Here is a 21,700-nt window from a genome sequence, read left to right as displayed (position 1 = left end):
TGTAGGAAATGTAGCAAATAAATTTTCCACAGAAAGTTCACACAAACTGTAAGTGTTAATGACAGATAATCTGTTTTAACTGATATCACTAAATATTAGCTTGGCACATAGTAGAAATTCCTTGTGCACGTCTGCAAAATGTTGTCTCTTATATCCACATGTAAGATCAGTTTTAATGTTTTGTTTGCAAACATCTCTGACAGTGCATTGAGATGTCATCCTCAATGATGTGCTCAAATCAATGAAAGGGAACTTAAGCCCAAAACCCTCCTAATTCAAAGTTAAGTGTGTGGCCACTGAGTAAAGGGTAACACATGTTAACAGATATTTCACTGCTGAATAACATCTATTATCATTCTCACCAACATCAGCTCTGACCTGACAAAAGAAAGTGTTTCAATTTTCACTTCAAGTTGTTGAGAAATCTTACCATCAGGAACTTGTACAATTTTAAAGTACAAGCAGAATTTTGTTGTTAACCAAAACATTTGTTAGGCTTGGCAGACATCAATTAATATGGTTAATAACCAACTGTGGCCTTCTACAAGGTTTCCTCTTCATTTTTCTTAAAAGTATCTGGTAAAAGTATGACTCTGAAAGAGGTCAACCTTTTTTTGTACCATTTTCATAGCTTTCCAAAATAATGTTCACTTTAAAGGTGTACAATTGTAAACATACAAATAGTTACAATTTGGAGATGGCGGTGTTGGACTGGGGTGTACAAAGTTAAAAATCACACAACATGAGGTTATAGCCCAACAGGTTTATTTGGAAGCACTAGCTTTCGGAGTGCTGCTCCTTCATCAATGACAACCACCTGATGGGTTACACCTATGATGGAAAAAAACTGTAGCAGTGAAAGAAGCTGCTCGTCATCACCACCTCAAGGGCAATTCAGGATTAGCAATACGTACTGAAAATACCAACCATGTGCACATGAAAGCATGTCAAAAAATTGCCTCCCACAATTTAGTCTATAACCTTATAAACCTTTTCTATCCATGTATATATGTCTTTTAAATGTTGATAATGTACCACCTCAACCACTTTTGTTGGCAGCTTATTCCATATGCATACCACCCTCTGTGAAAAAAAGTTGCTCCTCAGGTTCCCTTTTATTATTTTCCCTCTAACCTTAAACTGATACCCTCTAGTCCTTGTTTCCCCAAACCTGGGAAAAAGGCTGAGTGCATTCACCCTATCAATACCTCTCATGACCTTATACACTTCTATAAGATTCCCCCTGTGGCTAACGATGATGCAAAAATATCAGCCAGGGACTCCACAATTTCTTCTCTAGCCTCTTGCAGATTCTTGGATATACCTGGTCAGGATCGGGAGATTTATCTAACTTCATACATTCTAAAACATCCAACACCTGAATTCTCTGAGGCATATGAGTGACACTGAGTTGCTTATGTGTAATTTCACCAAATGTTTAGCTGAAGGGAAAATCAGAAAGCTTGTGTGCAGCAACAAGTTACTGCAGATGCTGGAATCTGTATTGAACACAACAAATGCTGACGATCATAGTGGGTCAGACAGCATCCAAGGAGAGTGAGCAAGCTAACATTTCCAGGCTAGATGACTCTTCATTAGAGCTGAAGTGTGAAGGGCCAGTGTTTGTGTTATAGTTTGGGTAGGGGGGGAGGGGGGAGCGCGGGAAGTTCGCTGAATCTCAGTGCAAATTGGAGGAACAACATCTCATCTTCAGACTAGGTACTTTACAGCTTTCTGGACGTAATGCCGTTCAACACCTTTAAATTGTGAACATTCCTCCCCCTTCTTTCAGTTTGTTATCATGTCCTCCCTCAATCCACTTACCATCCTTTCAAGTCTGTAGGAGACACACCATTATTCTGCCATTCTCACATTCCTATCTCTTAAGCTGAACTAGCACCCTACGCCAACTACCCCCAGTTACCACTCCCCCCAAACTATAGCTTAAATGTTGTTCCCTCCACATTTAACTTCAGCTCTGATGAAGAGTCATCTTGACTCCAAACATTAGCCTGCTCTCTCCCCCAGAATGCTGCCTGACCCCTTGTGATTTCCAGCATTTGCTGTTTTCAGCTTGGATGCAGCTCCTGGCTTAGAAGAACTGATCAACAAAAATGGTATGAGCATGAATAAAATGGTCAAAAAGGTCAAAGTAAATTTTCAGCAGATAAATGTTTCCATATTTTCAAAACAAAATCCCAGCAAGATGCTTCCCACCCTTCATTTCTCTAATTTCTATTTAATTCCCAATTTATTCCACTTTCATTCAAATTTCCCATCTTCCCAATGCAGCTGTGATCAGATTTTATGAAGGATCAATGGTCAAATTTCAATAATTTCTGAAAATAAAAAATCAGCTAAATTAAATTCAATTTACATTATGCCTCATAATTTATTTCTGCTACCCTTCAATTAATCTGATACTTCTCTTTTATATATTATCAAAGCTGTAATATCCAAATTGTACAAAGCATTCTGAGTGAGGCTGTACCAACTGTTTAGAAAATGTACTGAACTACTTCACTATTTTGACTTATTATTCTTTTAAAATATATCAATATCAGGTTCATTTAAGTCTCTGCACTAAGCATTTTGTAATAGCTTCAATTTATTGTCAACTGGACTCCTGAAATCTTACATTTTCCATATTTTTCTCTCCCCTATTTAAGAAAAAGTTCTTCCCCAGATTGTTGGTCCCCATGTGAACTGTTCAAAACTCTTTTCAGAATAAAAGGCTTTAAGTGATGTTGTGACATTCGCAGAAGATTAAGCAAATTGTTTCCTGTGCAAAATATATTTATATTCCCTATTTCAGCAGTAGGATTTTCTACATGAATTGAGAGGACCAAATGACATTCATTCTATTCCTCCAGTTTTCCTTTTTGAAATTTAGTAACTGTCATTTATACAAGTCAAACTGAGCAACATGAATTTTAGCCAGTTAATCCTTCAAGGACTGCAGTTACTTATTTGGAACAATTTAAAACTGACACAGACTGGTAATTTTCTATAGAGTATGCGATAAATGGATTGGACTGTTTGTCACCAGTTCATTCTATAACATTCAGTGCGAGATTGTTGGGGGCACTTCATTTGTTTATTTTCCCTTTGCATGGATCAATCACATATGTCAGGTGGCCTTGGTATTTTCAGAATAGGAAAAGTATTGAAGACAAGGCAGACACAGGCTTAGAAATTCAATAGCATCACAGCCATTTTCAGGCATTCAACATCTGCCTAAGGGTGCAATGTAGTTGACAACTGAGTGTATCACCTATTGTATTGCATTCAGCTGCTCAAAACACATCTGGGGAACAAGCTAAAACAATTTAAGCTGCTCATACAGCTTGCTTACTGGTGTTTGGGATGTTAGTTACCTCTGGCTCTTTTGTTGGCTTTTCTCTGTGTTGAAAATGATAAAACAGATGACTGTTTTTCACTAAGTCAAACGGCATGAACTGTTGTAAATTTGCCTCCAGCTGGGTAGTTTATATATGGCAATGCTTGTGGTAACTCCCACAACATTAAAAAAAACATAAATATGTCCTATCAATACATCAAACATACATTGATTGTAACTAACGTTATGTACAAACATTACATTCCTCACACACATTCATGTCTAGGCTCATATTAAGTTATTACAACAGAGGAACTTACTTCCAGCAGTGTCATGCATCAAATGATCTAATCAAGATGGTGTGAAAGACCTTTATTCCCTCAGTTCACATGCTATGATGTAGTGATGATATCATGAGCAAGCCATTTAATGGTAAACTGACACTGACCATACTGACATATCACGACACGAGCTATCATAATTCAACCATACAAGCCAGATCATGGTCCTGGGTACCAACATCACTGTAGCTCTCAACCTTGAGGTCATGGCATTGTTTCAGGCTACGGGGAATGACAAGAGTTAACCTAGTTTGCTATTCACTGCTTTATCTGGAATCTGGAAGAACTCTAAATCAGAATGAAGTTTTTAAATCACATTCCCAGTGCACAGAGGAATGAAGATTACGTGTTATATGCTCCTCAACAGCCTGAAAACATTCCAAATAACAAGAGATATCACTTGCTGAATCTGCAATTGTTCTTAAGTTCCTAATAGCAGTCATTTATCTTGTGCCACCTTAATTCCAACAAGACTGTAAGATCAGGAGCAGCAAATGACAACAAGGGATAGCCACTATGTCGGAAACTGCAATGGAAGCTCTGCAGCTCCATCAGAAAAGACAACACTGCCATGTTCATGAAGCTAACTTCTTGTTCCAAGCTGCACTGCACCATCCCCTCATTGTGAGCAAGTTCATTTCCACTATTTCCTAATGCACACCCATTAACCTGCTACAATAGGTGTAGCATAAAGTTACTGCTGTCAACAGGGCAGCTAATGGCATCACAGAAAGTGATGTTAGTCCACATAACTCAGTGTAAGTACATCCTCCAAAATAGTTACTGAGGGATCTTTTTCATTTTTGCACATAGTGAAAATTGTTAGAGGAACAAATTGTACAAACAAGATGAATCAGAACAAATAATTTCAAAGTTCCCCAAATTCTTCATTGGTCTAGAGAAGCTGACCATGCCATATTGTATTAAGTCAAGATTAGATGCCAAATCAGTATCTCTCTTCATCCCAAGAAAGGTCCCACAACATTTTCCATGGAAGGCCACACAAGGAATTGAGCTAATGCTGCATCAAGATGTTATAGCATTGATAATGCAGCCTACCAAATAGTGTTTAGGGATGGTTCCAGTTCACTAACTAAATGGCTCATAAAGTATCTGTGTAGACCTCACACAATTGAACAAAACTGTTAAAAGTGATGTCCATTCCATGACATCTGTTGCTCCAAGTTTGGTAAAGCTTGTGAGAAGCTCCAGCGTTTACCAAACTGGGTGCCAACGGGTTCTGGCAGCTACTTTTAGATGGTGAGCTCTTGACAGTATTCATTACACTGTTGGGAAGGTACTCCATCAATTGGTTACCCTTTGAATTGCCTCTTCACTGGAGTTCTTCCAAAGTCGAATGAACATCACTAGGGAAAGGTTAGAATGAGTCAACTGCCACATGGAAGACATGCTTATCCATGAGCAGGAACACAATACTCAGCTACAGACAGTGCTTCATAAGAACATAAGAACTAGGAACAGGAGTAGGCCATCCAGACCTTCAAGCCTGCTCCAACATTCAATAAGGTCATGGCTAATCTTTTCATGACCTCAGCTCCATTTACCCATACTCTCACCGTATCCCTTAATTCCTTTATTTTTCAAAAAAGATCAACCTTAGCTTTAGAAGTGTTTACTGAAGTAGCATAAACTACTTCCCCGGGCAAGGAATTCCATCAATTAACAACCATCTGGGTGAAGAAGGTCCTTCTCAATTCAGTCCTGAGCCTGCTCCTTCTACTCTTGAGGCTATGCCCTCTTATCCTAGCTTCACCTTCCAGTGGAAACATCCTCTCTATATCTATTGTCTATTCCCTTCATAATTTTATATGCTTCTATAAGATTCCCCCTCATTCTTCTGAATTCCAATGAATATAATCCCAATCTACTCAGTCTCATCTCATAAGCCAATCCCCTCAACTCCAGAAACAACCTAGTGAACGTACTCTGCAGCCCCTCCAGTGCCAGTACATCCTTTCTCAAGTTATGAGACCAAAACTGCAAACAGTACTCTAGGTGTGGCCTCGCTAGCACCTTGTACAGCTGCAACATTATCTCTCTTTTAAACTCAACCCCTTTAACAATGAAGGACAAAATTCAATTTGCCTTCCCAATTACCTGTTGTACCAGCAAACCAATCTTCTGTGATTCATGCACAAGAACACCCAGGTTCCTCTGCATAGCTGCAACTTTTTACCATTCAAGTAATAATCCTCATTGTATTAAGTCAAGACTGGATGCCAAACCAGTATCTTAGCACTGCTGCCTCACAGCGCCAGGGACCTAGGTTCGATTCCCGCCTCAGGTGACTGACTGTGTGGAGTTTGCACGTTCTCCCCGTGTCTGCGTGGGTTTCCTCCGGGTGCTCCGGTTTCCTCCCACAGTCCAAAGATGTGCGGGTCAGGTGAATTGGCCATGCTAAATTGCCCGTAGTGTTAGGTAAGGGGTATATGTAGGGGTATGGGTGGGTTGCGCTTCGGCGGGTCGGTGTGGACTTGTTGGGCCGAAGGGCCTGTTTCCACACTGTAAGTAATCTAATCTAATCTAAAAAAAGGTACCACAGCATTTTCCTACCAAAACGTATGACTTCACATTTATTAATATTGTATTCCACCTGCCAGACCTTTGCCCAGTCACTCAACATATCTATGTTCCTCTGCAAAGTTTCACAGTCCTCTGCACACTTTGCTTTGCTGCTCATCTTAGTGTCATCGGCAAACCTTGATACCATACATGTGGTCCCCAACTCCAAATCATCTACATACATTGTAAATAGTTCTCACAGGATCCGACAGGCAGAGCTCGTGCTTAATCATTTTCAGAAAAAAAAATTAAACTTAAAGTTACAATTCACAATTTGGAACACACTGTCAGTTCATCAGATCATAACAGACCCTCAAAATACAAAAGCTGTTAGGGACTTCACAACATTACAGAGCTTCAAAGGCTTTATGGGTATGAACAATCAGCTAAGGAAGCCCTCCCTATTCTGGTGTCAGTGAATGAATCAATGTGGCCTTACTTAAGTAGAACCTTGCCTAGTGCTGGGATGAACAACAGCAGAGGGCACTCAGATAAAACAAGCACATGCTTAACATCATTCAAATGTTAGCTCAAGACCCTCCATTCACTGTCACAACAAATGCATCATCCATCAGTCTAGGTAGCATATAGAAACATGAAAAAGAAGGGAGACTTGGGGGGTGTAATTGGAGGTGTTTCAGTAAGCTGGGGCTAGTTATAATTACAATAAGTATTTAATCGTCTAACATTTTCTGAGTAACTATTTAATTGACTCCAGTGAACCCCAATGAATTTCCAATTTAAATGGAGACTTTCAGAGGGCTCCGGTGATTCAAACCACGAAGCATGAAACTTCAGTTGGAATCCAAGTAGAGGGATCTGAATCAGAAGCAGTCACTGCGGAATGTGATATGATTGTGGAAGTAAATTCTGCCAAATGCTTCGATAAAAACTAGGTGCAACAACAAAATTAATGATGGTGAACAAGAAAAAAGATTAGAACAGAAATCCTGTCAAAGAGAGGAGCAGAATATCTTCAAGGTGGGTGTGCCAGGAAGGGATGTTGCTGTGAGTTAAACACCATTAAAAAAAGCAAAAAAAACTGTGGATTCTGTAAACCTGAAACGAAAACAGAAATAGCTGGAAATACTTTGCAGGTCTGACAGCATCTGTGGAGAGAAAGCTGAGTTAACAGTTCAGATCCAGTGACCCTTCTTCAGTTCTGATGCAGCTAAACCTGGTTAGTTTCTCTAGCTTTTTTCTGTTTTGCGATCTTCAGCTTAGAGTCATAGAATCATAGAGATGTACAGCATGGAAACAGATCTTTCGGTTCAAATCATCCATGCCGACCAGATATCCCAACCCAATCTAGTCTTGCCTGCCAGCACCTGGCCCATACCCCTCCAAATCCTTCCTATTCATATACCCATCCAAATGCCTCTTAAATGTTGCAATTGTACCAGCCTCCACCACTTCCTCTGGCAGCTCATTCCATACACACACTACCCTCTGAGTGAAAAAGTTGCCCTTTAAGTCTCTTTTACATCTTTCCCCTCTCACACTAAACCTATGCTCTCTAGTTCTGGACTCACCTACCTCCTGGGCAATTCCTTTAAAATCAACTATGAAGAGGATTCTGCAGAGTCCCTGTACACAATGCTCAACACTTTGGAAACAGCTATCTGGCTAAATCCAGGTCATGATATTCTACACATTTTAACAAATTGTTTACTATAGACAGTAGAAGTAACTCCCTCCTTTCACGCTGCCATATTTTGCATGAAACAATCCATATTGGTCATAACACAATGATTTTAGTTGTATCAATTAAATATATGTAACAGTTTGGATTTAAAGTCCGTTTAAAGTTGATTTTTTTTTTAAGACTCTCGTTCTCATATGTTAAAGAATTTGTTTTGTTGCTCCCAGTTTCCCTGTTAGTAACACGGTGGTAAATCTCCTGTCTCCAGTAAAAAAGATTTCACAACATTTCTAGGTCCTTGGTTAGCAGAGGAACCTCGATTATCTAAACGACACGAGGGGGGAGTATTTTGTACAGATAATCAAATATTCGGATAATTGAATGCCAGATAACACTGTTTAGCCAAGCATTGGGAACCTGTGATCTCATTCGGATAATCCGAAATTCGGATAATTGTTGATTGGATAATCAAGGTTCCTCTGTATATATATCTTGATTTGGTTTGGTTAACCTCGAAAAGAACACATTGCTGACTTCTGATAGCTCTTTTGTTTTCTTATTTATCCACAGGACAAGGGCAGTGCTGGCTAGGTCAGCATTTATTGCCCTTCCCAATTGCCCAGAGGGCAGTTGAGTCAACCACTTTGTGGGTCTGGAGTTACATGTAGGCCAGACCAGGTAACAATAGCAGTTTCCCTCCCTAAAGAACACTATTGAGCCACATCGGTTTTCTGACAATTGACCATGGATTCATGGTCACCATTAGAATCTAATTCCAGATCTTTAACAATTCAATTCAAATTCCACCATCTGCCATGACAGGGATCAAACTAGAGTTCCCAGAACATTACCTGGGTGTCTGGATTAATAGCCCAACGATAATACCACCACACTGTTGCATCACCTTTGGCCTTTTTAATCCTACCAGATCATACTTATTGTGGGTTTTGCAGCAGTCGGTACCTTGCTGATTGTGAACACGTTTGTGTTCAGGCTGTGTTCAAGAGTCCATATGCTCTACAAGGCTGGTTATGGGCGGCAAGGGCTATCCACTGCAATAGTAGCTGTTGACACTATCATGTAACCACTAACTGAGGCATACGCTGTTAGGTGACAATTTCTTGTCTTTGCAATGTATGGCCTACATATCTAGCATCACACTAATCCTGAAATTTATACAACACATTATTCATCTGTGTAATAGGTCTTTTTGGTTTGATGGTCTGCATCCTGGGAGCAGTGAACACCACGCAAGGTCTATCCACTGCAATAGTAACTGTTGACACTATCATGTAACTACAAACTGAGGCATATCACAGATACAATACCACCCATGTTACTGCCAGGGCTATGGCAGACAGACAATATGACTGCTGAAGATACGGTTTGAGTACAAAGAGTGACCATGTTAGGGCCTTTTATGGAGCTTACACGACATAAAGCAAAAATTGTCTCATCAGTGTGCATGAACATGGACATGGATGGCTTCGATATCTGAGGAGTCACAAATGGTGCTAAACATTGTGCAATCATCAGCAAACATCACCACTTCAGACCTTAAAGTGGAGGGAAGGTTATTTTTGAAGCAGCTGAAGGTAGTTTGATTAGATTAGATTAGATTACTTACAGTGTGGAAACAGGCTCTTCGGCCAACAAGTGCACCCTGACTTGCCGAAGCATATCCCACCCAGACCCATTCCCCTACACCTAATACTATGGGCAATTTTAGCATGGCCAATTCCCCTAACCTGCACATTTTTGGACTGTGGGAGGAAACCAGAGCACCTGGAGGAAACCCACGTAGACACAGGAAAATGTGCAAACTCCACACAGAGAGTCGCCTGAGGTGGGAACTGAACCTGGGTCTCTGGCGCTGTGAGGCACTAAGTTGTGTCTATGACATGACCCTGAGAAACTCCTGCAGAGATGTCTTGCAGCTGAGATGGCTGACCTCCAACAACCACAACCATCTTCCTTTGTGGCAGGAATGACCCCAGCCAGTGGAGAGCTAGCCCCATGATTCCTGTTTTGCTATGGCTCCTTGATGCCACAATCAGTCAAATGTAGCCTTGATGTCAAGGGCTGTCACTCTCATCTCCCCTTTGAAATTCAGTTCTTTTGTCCATGTATGAACCAAGGCAGTAATGAGGTCAGGAGCTGAGCAGCCCTTGCAGAACCCTAACTGGGCATCACCGAGCAGATTATTGATTATCAGGTGTTCCATGTGATGTCAAGAAATGGTTAGAGTCACTGTTGATGGCAACTTATATCACTTTACTGATGATTGAGATAGACTGATGGTATGGTAATTGACTGAGTTGGATTTTCCACATTGTCAGGTAAGTGCCAGTGTTGTAACTGCTCTGGAAGTGGGTGTAGTAAGTTCTGGAGCACAGGTCTTCAGTGCTATTGCGGGAATGTTGTCAGAGCCTTTGCAATATCCAGTGGCTCTAACTGTTTCTTGACATCACATGGAGCGCATCAAGTTAGATAAAAACTGACATTTGTGATACTGAGTACCCCTGAAGGAAGCCAAGATGGATCACCCATTTGGCACTTTGCGCCAAAGATTGTTGTGGCTGTTTTGTACACATGTATTGGGCTCCTCCATCATTGAGGAGGACGATGTTTGTGAAGGGTCATCCTCCGGGGAGTTGCTTAATTGTTCATCACCATTCATGACTGGATGTGGCAGGACTGCAGAGCTCAGATCCAGTGGTTGTGGAATCCCTTATTCCATCATTGTGACACAATATATCCAGATCTCTAGAGGGTACCTTTTTGTCAGACTTTATTTTCCTCTTGGACACCCTTTTTATTGTTTTCCATTCTCCTTCCATCAAAGCTTTGGATTTTGCCCTATCTTCCCATTGATTTCACATTGAAGAAATCCTATCACCTTCTAAAGACTTCAGTTTGTCCTTGGTTGCTTATGATACAACAAATTACAGAATCAGATTATGCATGAACTTGAAAAATTCTCTAGTTCTCCCTTCACAATTACTCATCCTGTGGATACTAACTAAATACTTAGTTAGCTTTCAATTGTACCAACCCAAAATCTTTTTTGTTTTAATTTTTACCCGAAGTTGCCAGCATGACTTTGCTTACTTTTATGTCAGTTTCTCCTTGGATTATGTTAGTAAATTGATCATTTAAAATAGTTTTCTTGCTCTTCAGATCGCAATAACCATTTTATCAAGCAAACGTATACAAATTGAAAATTGTGGTGCTAGAAAAGCACAGCAGGTCAGGCAGCATCTGAGGAGCAGGAGAGTTGACATTTTGGGCATAAGCCCTTCATCAGGAATGTTGAGGCAAGGAGGGGTATGGGAAGGGGCCTGAGAGATAAATAGGAGGGTGGGGGGTTAGAGGAGTAGGGGGGGAAGGTAGTTGGGAAAGCAATAGGTAGATGCAGGTGGGGATGATTGTGATACGTGAGTAGGAAGATGGACAGGTAGGATAGTTCAAGAGTGCAGTGTTGAGTTGGAGAGTTGGATCTGGGATGAAGTGGGGGTAGGGAAGATAAGGAAACTGGTGAAGTTGATGTCGATGACTTGTGGTTGGAAGGTCTCAAGGCAGAAGATGAGGTGTTCTTCCTCCAGTCGTCAGGTGGCTTCGATTTGATGGTGGAGGTGGTCCAGGACTTGCATGTCCTTGGTGGAATGGGAGGGGGAGTTGAAGTGGTCAGCCATAGCGCAGTGGGGTTGTTTGGTGCATGTGCCCCAGAGATGTTCCCTGAAACATTCCACGAGTTGGCATCCTTATCATCCTTCCCCTACCTCATCCTAGATCCAACCCTCCAAATTTGCACCGCCCTCTTGAACTGTCCGACCTGTCCATCTTCTTTCCCACCTATCCGCTCAACCCTCACCTCCGACCAATCACCATCAACCCCCACCTTCATCGACCTATTGCCTTCCCAGCTACCCTGCACACACCCCCACCCTCCTATTTACCTCTCAGCCCCTCCCTCTACATTCCTGAATAAGTATTTAAACCTGAAATGTCGACTCTCCTACTCCTTGGATGCTGCCTGACCTGCTGCGCTTTTCCAGCGCCACACTTTTCAACTCTGATCTCCAGCATCTGCAGTCTTCACTCCCCCTCAGTCAAGTGTATATGAATGATTAGGTTCTTCAGTGAATTTTAACCCTTATGTTAGTTATTTCAGATGTGACAAGTCACTTCCATATGTTTTGGCCACTATCCTAGCATCATGCCACACGTTCTTGACTTTCAGGTGAACTAATTGAAAGATCAGAAGTGAAGGGAGGCGCTGTATAAACTTTCTGACTATTTCAGGATGGTGACCAAACCATCCATTTCTCTTCACTTTATAAAGCGATTCATGGGCAAGGATACACATATTCTCAAGACAAAGCTTTCAATTAATAAGTTTCATCTAAACTTTCCTTTCGCTTGATACATTCCATTTAACTCTACCCAAGATGAGATATTCCCATCCAAAATTGCAATCAATTTCCTGTTTATATCTTTTATTCAAAGTGGGACATCCAATAATTCCAATTTAATCAGATTCAGAACCTCTGGAGAAACTTCAATTACTTGAAGTAAAGATACTTAATATCTTTAAAAAAATAAATCAAACATTATTCTGCTTGATATTCTTTCTCAAAAGAAATTTTCAAATGTATTTTGCTAGGTTATGCTCAACCATTCCTTATCTTGAAATGACCCAAAATTCAAATATGGCCACAACACCTTGGGATGTTTATTTTACGATGATGTGCAGCTCAGCAGTGTTGTTGGGCTGACAGATGGTCAATTCATTTCACCCCAAAACATACACTTCCAGTTTCTGGCACAAATTAAAACCACCTTGGCTGTTTAGCATTGACATTTGATTTACATTCAAATTTTAAATTTGTTTGTCCTCTTAAACTTCATATAAACTTTCTATTGAGTACATGAAAAAGCAACTTATGTCAAGTTATTTTATAAATCCCAATTTCAGAAACAATTATGTCCAGGCTTGCTGATTTTAAATGGTGCTTTTACATTGGAGACACAATTGATCACAGTCAGTGTAGGGTTCTCCCATTCTCAAAACTTTATCTCAGAAGATAACAAATGGTCTGACTGGTCAAGGCTAGTCTGTGAAAGGCAAAGTCTTTAGTCTGAATTTGATGTCTGCAGGTGAGACTCCCAGATCTCTTTTTGTGGTATCAGTATTCATATGACACTGAAAACCTATTTACAAGCACAATTATAAAAGCTTTTGTGGCTCTGATTAGGACCCCAATCAATTAATAATGTTCAATCATATCTATAACTTTAGAAATTTAAAGTTTTTTAATGTCCAAAACCACACATCTCGTGCTAGTAAGTTGTGTCTTTTTCTTTTTAAAAAATTCAGTTCAGCAGGGAGCTTTAATTTCTTGTTGTTTTTCCAAGGTGTGATCAAATTCTTGAAGTTGCCACAAATCTTGCTACACTTGCAACTACTTACAAACAAAAAGAACAAAACTCTATCCAAGGCAGAAGGGTTAGAATGCAGCATGATGTCTAAACCCACTAATGGAAGGGATTATGTATCTCTCGGTTTCTCCAATTCTAATTCAAATGGGATTTCTGCCAAGACATCAGTCTCATTGTTATATTTGGGGGAAAAAAAACTGCTGCTTCCACAGTCTGTACTAGCACAGCACAGAAACTGAGCAGCATTTCAGATCATTGTCAAATTTGTTTAAACTGTCTTGACTTCTTCAAAATAATTTTGATGTTTTTGAACAACACCTTGTTTTAGCAATGACTTGATTTGAATGTAAAGTAGGTTGAGCTACAGGAAGAGGCTGAAAAGGCTGGGGCTGTTTTCCCTGGAGCATCACAAGCTGAGGGGTGACCTTATAGGGGTTTATAAAATCATGAGGGGCATGGATAGGATAAATAGACAAAGTCTTTTCCCTGGGATGGGTGGGGGAACAGAACTAGAAGGCATAGGTTTAGAGTGAGAAGGAAAAGATTTAAAAGGGACCTCGGGGGAAACTTTTCATGCAGAGGGTGGTGCATGTATGGAATGAACTGCCAAAGGAAGTGATGGAGGCTGGTACAATTGCAATATTTAAAAGGCAATTGGATGGGTATCTGAATAGGAAGGGTTTGGAGGGATATGAACCAAATGCAGCAAAATGGGACTAGATATGGTTAGGATATCTGGTCAGCATGGACAAGATTAGATTAGATTAGATTTACAGTGTGGAAACAGGCCCTTCGGCCCAACAAGTCCACACCGACCCGCCGAAGCGAAACCCACCCATTCCCCTACATTTACCCCTTACCTAACACTACGGGCAATTTAGCATGGCCAATTCACCTGACCCGCACATCTTTGTGACTGTGGGAGGAAACCGGAGCACCCGGAGGAAACCCACGCTGACACGGGGAGAACGTGCAAACTCCACACAGTCAGTCGCCTGAGACGGGAATTGAACCTGGGTCTTCAAGCGCTGTGAGGCAGCAGTGCTAACCACTGTGCCACCGTGCCGCCCACAAAGTTGGACTGAAGGGTCTGTTTCTGTGCTGCACATCTCTAGACTTGCTTTGTAACTATCATGGAATCTCCGTGCAAATACACCGATTTTCACCAAGGCGCTTTTTATCTTCAATGGGGAAAATGGATTTGTGAAGGATTCTGATGTCCTCTGTAACTGTGCTAGTCTTTTGCCTGCCAGTTCTGCCTTTGTCCTTGCCCAGTTGAGGGTAGCATTGCATGCCAGTTTTGCCTCACTGCATGGGGGAGGCGAAGCAGAGCTATAGGCAATTTTAGCTACGCTCCAGCACCAGCTGGAATCATCAGGAAAACTGTCTTCATCCTCACTACAAAAGGCTAAAGGCACCCGACTTCTCTTTTGTGCTTGCGGTCCTGATCGCCTGCTGTTTGTTCCAAGTATTGACTCGGATCCTATTTATAATAAGTTGATGGGAAGGGATGGGTGGATTGAATCCTGTTAGGATTTGTAACCAGCCGTTCTTGGAGTCTGGGAAGAAGTTATAAATAATGGTGGCAGATGAGCCAGAGTCCACTATCGTTGATGGTGACAAATATGACTATTAATATTATGAACTTTAGAGTCTTATATTCATCATATTGGATAAGGGACGCAGTCCCTCCTTGGGAGGCCAATGGGATTCAGAACGGACAATGGATGTTTTCCCCCAAATATAACAATGAGACTGATGTCTTGGCAGGAATCCCATTTGAATTTAGAATTGGAGAAACTGAGAGATACATAATCCCTTCCACTAGTGGGTTTAGACATCATGCTGCATTCTAACCCTTCTGCCTCGAATAGAGTTTTGTTCTTTTTGTTTGTAAGTAGTTGCAAGTGAAGCAAGATTTGTGGCAACTTCAAGAATTTGATCACACCTTGGAAAAACAACAAGTAATTAAAGCTCACTGCTGAGATGAATTTTAAAAAAAGACACAACTTACTAGCATTAGATGTGGGGTTTTGGACATTAAAAAACTTTAAATTTTAAATTTATAGATATGATTGGACACTATTATTTTAGGTTACCGCCACAGTTAGCTACAGAATGCCCTCTCTGATCCTCATGGCCTCTATCACTCCCTCTGCACTTGTCAACTGGGCTAGGGTAAGAGGAGGAGCTGAGAAGTGGGACTTGCTCTCCTTGTCAGCCTCTTCCTCTCTACGCAACCATCAGTGTAGTGACCCAGCAACGTTGGGTAACCTTTATTCACAAGGATTGAAGTGACCCAGATTTAGGGCTTATTGAGGTCCTCAAGATCCTTGCTATCTTAGGCGATGTAGACGTTCAAGGAAGGCTATTATAGATCAACACACTCTCTAAGGTGTTCACTGTGCATGCCTAACTTTTATGGTTTTGGAAGTCACTGCTGCAAACAGATCTGAGATCCACTCACCACATTAAAAAAAAGACAGTATTAATACAAGCTTGTCCCCAGTCTGTATTAGCAAAACACAAGGTTGTCCTACTTTTTCACATGGAACAGGGGAACACATTTCAATTCTCCTTAGTGGGCTAGTGAGCAAATTTCAGAAAGGGTTGTCCACTCACCATAAGAATAAACTTGATCCCTTAAATGAGTATTTAATCAGAAAGACAATTAAAAAGTGCAAAGCAGAAAGGTTTAATCATCAAGCCAAGTTTTGCCTTTTTGGTTAAGAAGCAGAGCTGCCTCATCTCAGACCATGTGCCATTACTCCAATCACAGACTGGATCTCTATTTGTTGCTGGTAGGCTCACCAGTAAACCTGCAGCAATACACATCTGAGAAGAAGGGCCTCTATTAAGAGCAGCAGCTCCTTTTCTTCCTGGTCTGTGATCCTTCTTGTATAAAAGGTATGTAATTATTAATTATGGAAACCCAACAAATGAGCTTGTAATTCATCTACCAGTAGACATCGGGCCATGTGAAATTCTATCATGGTGGTCCAAGGGCCATAGGTAGCCACCTCTAGCTTAACAAATCAATTCATTCCAAGCCTTTTTTATTCATGGAAACACCCATGTGGTGAAGATTGATGGAACCTTTTCAGAAAGAACTTGGGGACTCTCAGCCTTCACTCCTCACCGCCACCACCCCCCCACCCCCACCCCCACCCAATTTGGTTTCTCTCCCTCCTCTAAGCAGATCTTGTGGCAACAAACATGACCTCTCTGCAAATGCACTGACGATTTCAGTGGAAGACTGTTTGATACTAAAGCTGGTGGAAATCAATATCCTCTTCGCCCAGTATCTTTCTAATGTCATCCTACAGCTTCTTGAGCGGGCCTTTGGCCATGGTGTCACAGCTCGCTTCTTTTACATTGAGGGAGAATATAGCTGGGAGAATCTGTTAAAAACCACCACTCTGGTTCACTCTTATGAAATCATTTCTCAGTCTGTCATAAGGATAATGTCAGGTCCAGCTCTTCCCTCAGGCCCCTACATCTCAGCTGGCCAAAGGGGTCTCTGTGTAGTGGTGACCTCCTCTTTAAACCTCACTGCCTCAGTTTTCACTATGGTTCAGGTAACCACACGAACCACATTGCTTCAGTGCACAGGGGAGGCAGGGACTTACTTTCAATGACACTACTCAAACAAAGCCTGAAATCACCCATGACATAGCCCTCGCAATTTCTGTCCCCCAATGTATTAAGGACACACGTTTCACTAGGGGAGATTACATCTATGATGGCTGGTTTTCAATGATGGCTAGTTATTTCCAGAGTTGAGAGATTTTGGCTCTATAGTGAATGTGGTCTACTTTGGGGGAGGCATCACTTCTGCTTCACAAGACCATAAAACAACAAAGCAGATGTAGACAAATCTGATAATCCTTAACGCCACTTTCCTGTCTTATCTCAAATTCTCTTACAACATCTCAGCCTTGAATATACTTAACAACCTAGTCTTGACACCCTCCTCAGTAAAGAATTCTAATGATTCCATTCTCAGATTAAAAACAAAACCTTCTATCGCCTGTTGTTCAGTCCTCGAGTCTAGCACAAGGACAAACAACCGCATTGTATCTACCCTGTCAAGCCCCATAAGCATCATGTGTGCTTCAATAAGGTCTCCTCTCATTCTTCTATAGCCCAATGAGTGCAGGTACAACCTATTCAACCTCTCCTGATAAGAAAACCTCTTCATACCCAAAATCATACCAAAACATATAAACTGAAAGCGAGCTACACCACCAGTGCTTCATCCAGAGGGTCACTGAAGATGTTGACAAAACGTTTGAAAATGAACCTTCCAGCTCAGCAAGCAAACCTACATCCAAAATCAACTTTGTGAACTTCTCTAAACTTCCTCCAATGCCAGCATATCTTTGCTTAGATAAAGGAACCAAACTGTTTTCAGTAATCCAACTGTGGTCTGACTAGTACCTTGTCTAGTTTTAGCAAAACTTCCTGTTCTTACCAGCAACACATAAAATGACATCACCAACCCAAGGAAACTTAAGCACAAATAGAAAGCAGGACATAACACCTGTGCTTCACCTGAAGCTCACTGATGTTACCTAGTATGGAGACTAAATGTCTGAAAATGAATATTCCAGCTCAGCGAGCAAACTTACACCCAGAACTTCAACTGGAGTTATAAGTCTTCTTAAAACTCGCTAATACAGAAGATTACCTAGATCCAATGATGCTCATTTCAAAAGCCAGTGCAGGCACGATGGGTTGAATGGCCTCATTCTGCACTATGCAATTCTGTGAAATTATGTCCCTTGTTCCTCGACTCCCCAGCCGAGGAAGATCTTATCTGTATCTATCCAGTCCATTCTTTTTAAGTATTTTGCAGGTCTCGAAGAAATCACTTGTCATTGTTAAACTAGACTGTGAGACACCTCTCCCAATTTTGGCCCAAGCCTCCGCTGTTAGTCATGAGGTCTTTGCAGGATCGCTGTCTTTGCTGTTGTCATTTACAGTGCCTTAGTCAATGCCAGATAGTCTAGCCAGTTTCATTCCTTTTATCAGATCCAACAGTTAGACACAACTGAGTGGCCTGCTAGGCTTTTTCCAAGAGGATATTTTCAGAGTCAACCACACCACTGTGCATCTGGAATCACACAAGTAGTCCAGGTTGTGCTTCAGTACTTCCCTACACACATTTGTGAACCAGTTAGGCTTTTCCAACAAATTGGTAATGATTTCATGGTCACCATTATGCTAGATTTATTAACTGAATTCAAATTTCAACATCTGCCACAATGGGATCCAAATCACTATTACCGATGCATTAGTCATGGTCTCTGGATTACTAGTTCAACAATGCCACAATGCCTCTTCTTTATGTGCATCATATCAGCTACCAAAAATGATGTGAATGATTTTGATATATCTAAATGCGATACATACTTCATGCATTTTCTGTAAGATTGCAGTGACACCTAACTATATTCATGCAGCCTAAAATTCTTTACATTAAAACAATTTTATTTAAAACATCAATTCAGATACATGCATACAACTTTAGAAAATGCTTTTGGGACCTTCTTTAACAACTCAGCAAAAATTTACATATCACTGAAATTTTAACTTCAAGAGGTTTAAATATTGCAAGTTTTAGAAGATCAATTTCCTTTTACACAGGCTTCAAATACAAAGGTTTCAGTTAAAACTAAAATAACCGAACAGTTAAGTTCACAATTTAAATGCTCAAAAGTCAGCTCCAATTGGTAACTCCAACAGATGATCACCTGCAGAAGCATTAACCCGGTTTCTCCCTTCACAGATGTTGCTTGGCTTGAGTATTTTCATTTTTTGATTTTAAAAATATAAAATGACAGCTTTTTAAATTATTTTTCAACTATTTGATTTCACAGTATTAAGTTTCCCATACAATTCATGCTCTTGTTTTTGATGTGCTTTAAAAACTGGATTAGCTTTTAACCTTATACACCTGCTATACTAGTTAACATGAAGCTACAAGTTTTTTTTTAAACCCATTGTGGTAACGTTTGGAATAAATGTAAGCAGGTATTTCAAAGAGAAATTTCAATTAAAAACATACTTTCCTCAAAAGAAGTGCAGTTAAACTGACTGTCGTTATCAAAACATGCCATCTATAGGAAGGATGTGAAATTACAGTGCTAGCAGTGGTGGATGTTTGGAAAATTGCATAAGCTTAATTTCTTTTCCCTAACTTCTTTGTGACCATTTCAGACCCCGAGGTAATACATGTATACATGTTAAACATTACTATTAATTAACAGCTAACACTTATACTCAATTTATTTGTAGTTTCAGGTTTTGGTGGCATCAAAGTGCATGAATGTTTCCAAAGTAACCAGTTTGATTTTTGTGTAGAGTACATATTGTGTAAATTCCAAAATGAATTTTAAGTAAGCGGTCTTAATAAATTATGGATTATTTGTAACCACAATAAATTATTCCATTAGTAAAATATAAATGGAATACTGCGCAAAATTGCTGATCACTATCTGATTATACCCAAAAAGGACAGAAGAAAAAAAAATCTGAAGATTATTGTTGCTTTAATTCTTCATAAGTAAGAGAAGTTGCCAGTTCAGATATTTTCAATATTAAGCTGAATCAAGCCAGAGTCCCAGCAGGCATCTGACATAACACCTCACCAAAGTCAAACTGAATAAGGCTTGATGGGTGCAAAAACAGAAATTTCAATAAAATAGTATTATCTATTCATCACACAATCTCTAGCTTCTTCTAAACATTAAAAGAACAATCACTAATTAAACTGCTAAAGATCAGGGCCATTGAGACTTCCTCAACAATATGAAAAATATGATACAATATTTTAATAGCCATGAAAGGTCTATTAAATTTAATAGCTATAATAAAATAGGGGTGAATGTTATTTGAAGAATTGAGCGGTTGACTCAAGTCAACAACAAATTGTAAAGGACTGCACACCACTCAACTTTTTCATTTTTTTTTGTTAGTGATTTATGAGACAAAACAGATAAGAGACACATAGCTGATAGTGTTAAACGGTTCAATTTTAGTATGTGGAAATTCATGTTTTGTAGTTTACCATTTTGGCTAAACATTTGTATTGAAATTAAAGGGTAGGATGGAACTACTTAACAATGCACAGTGGAATAAAGTGTAGAAATAATATTTTTATTTGAACACCATGAGGACAAGGAAAATAGATGATATAATGGACAGGGACAACAGATGCAAGGTTCTGCCAAATCTTCTTTACCGGCAATATCAAATGATTACCATTTCATAAAAGTATGCATTACATAGGATAATAAGCCTTACATATGTATTTTGTCTGGCCCCAAAATATTCCAATAACGTTGAGTGAAAAAAAAAATTCTGCGTCCTTAAAAAGTTAGGAGTTTAAATATATTTGACCAACAAGTAAATCGGACATAACTTGGAAGTCAGGTTATCCAAAGTAAAAAGACAATTTTCTCATACGTGTGAGATGCTGCATTTAAATAAGTGACTGTAATCCCCAAGTCAAGTGAAATTCCGCCACAACTTGAACAAAAACTTTGGATAAAAATAGAATTGTTATTTTCACGTCTTAGGAGGAAAAGTTGTTCAACCACAAAATCGTGGAACACAGATTTATTTGGCTGAGACAAAGCCAGCACCAAGAAAATCGTCTAGAGTGCCAGTTTTAGATCAAAAGGAAACATGGACTCAAAAGGGATACAAGAGCTTACTGAGTGTCAGGTTTAGGTCTCATGTCAAAAACAGCAGCAGCTCTGAGGTGCTATGTTAACTTAAAAGATCAGACAGTAACTGCCATAGTTATCCTTTATCTGGAGGGAAGTAAAGAGTACAAATAGCACCATACTGCAATGGAGACCAACTTCTTTCTCCCATCAAGCAGGCTTTGCAACACACAATTTCTGAATTAACTTGTATTCTAACGGAGGCATCACAGAGCAAATCCCTTCCAGTCCATTACAGGAACCTATCAGCTGCAGAATCCATTGTGAATTCTCCAGATTAGGGAGATCCAACTGGACAAAGCCGTGTAAGCTTGGCAACTGCACTTCAATTCTCTGAAGCACAGATTGGCTAATGAAGGAATGTACGTGTAACCCTTTGACACATTTCCACAATAAATATTGTTGAAGACCAAGCACGCTGGAGAAGTTAAAGTGTAGCACTTCATTTTTTTGAACAATTATTTAAAACTGCAAACACTGTATGCCTTAAGTCAAATATATGGAATTTTGCAGCATAGAATAAATTATCCCATTAGCCCCCTTACTCTTCCTTTTCTCTTCAAAATGTTCAGAGTTGATTATCCACTTCACTTACAAAGTGATTATGGATCTTGGTTCC

Source organism: Hemiscyllium ocellatum, chromosome 8 (genome assembly GCF_020745735.1).
Source record: "Hemiscyllium ocellatum isolate sHemOce1 chromosome 8, sHemOce1.pat.X.cur, whole genome shotgun sequence".
NCBI lineage: Eukaryota > Metazoa > Chordata > Chondrichthyes > Orectolobiformes > Hemiscylliidae > Hemiscyllium > Hemiscyllium ocellatum.
This window is presented reverse-complemented; position numbering follows the sequence as displayed.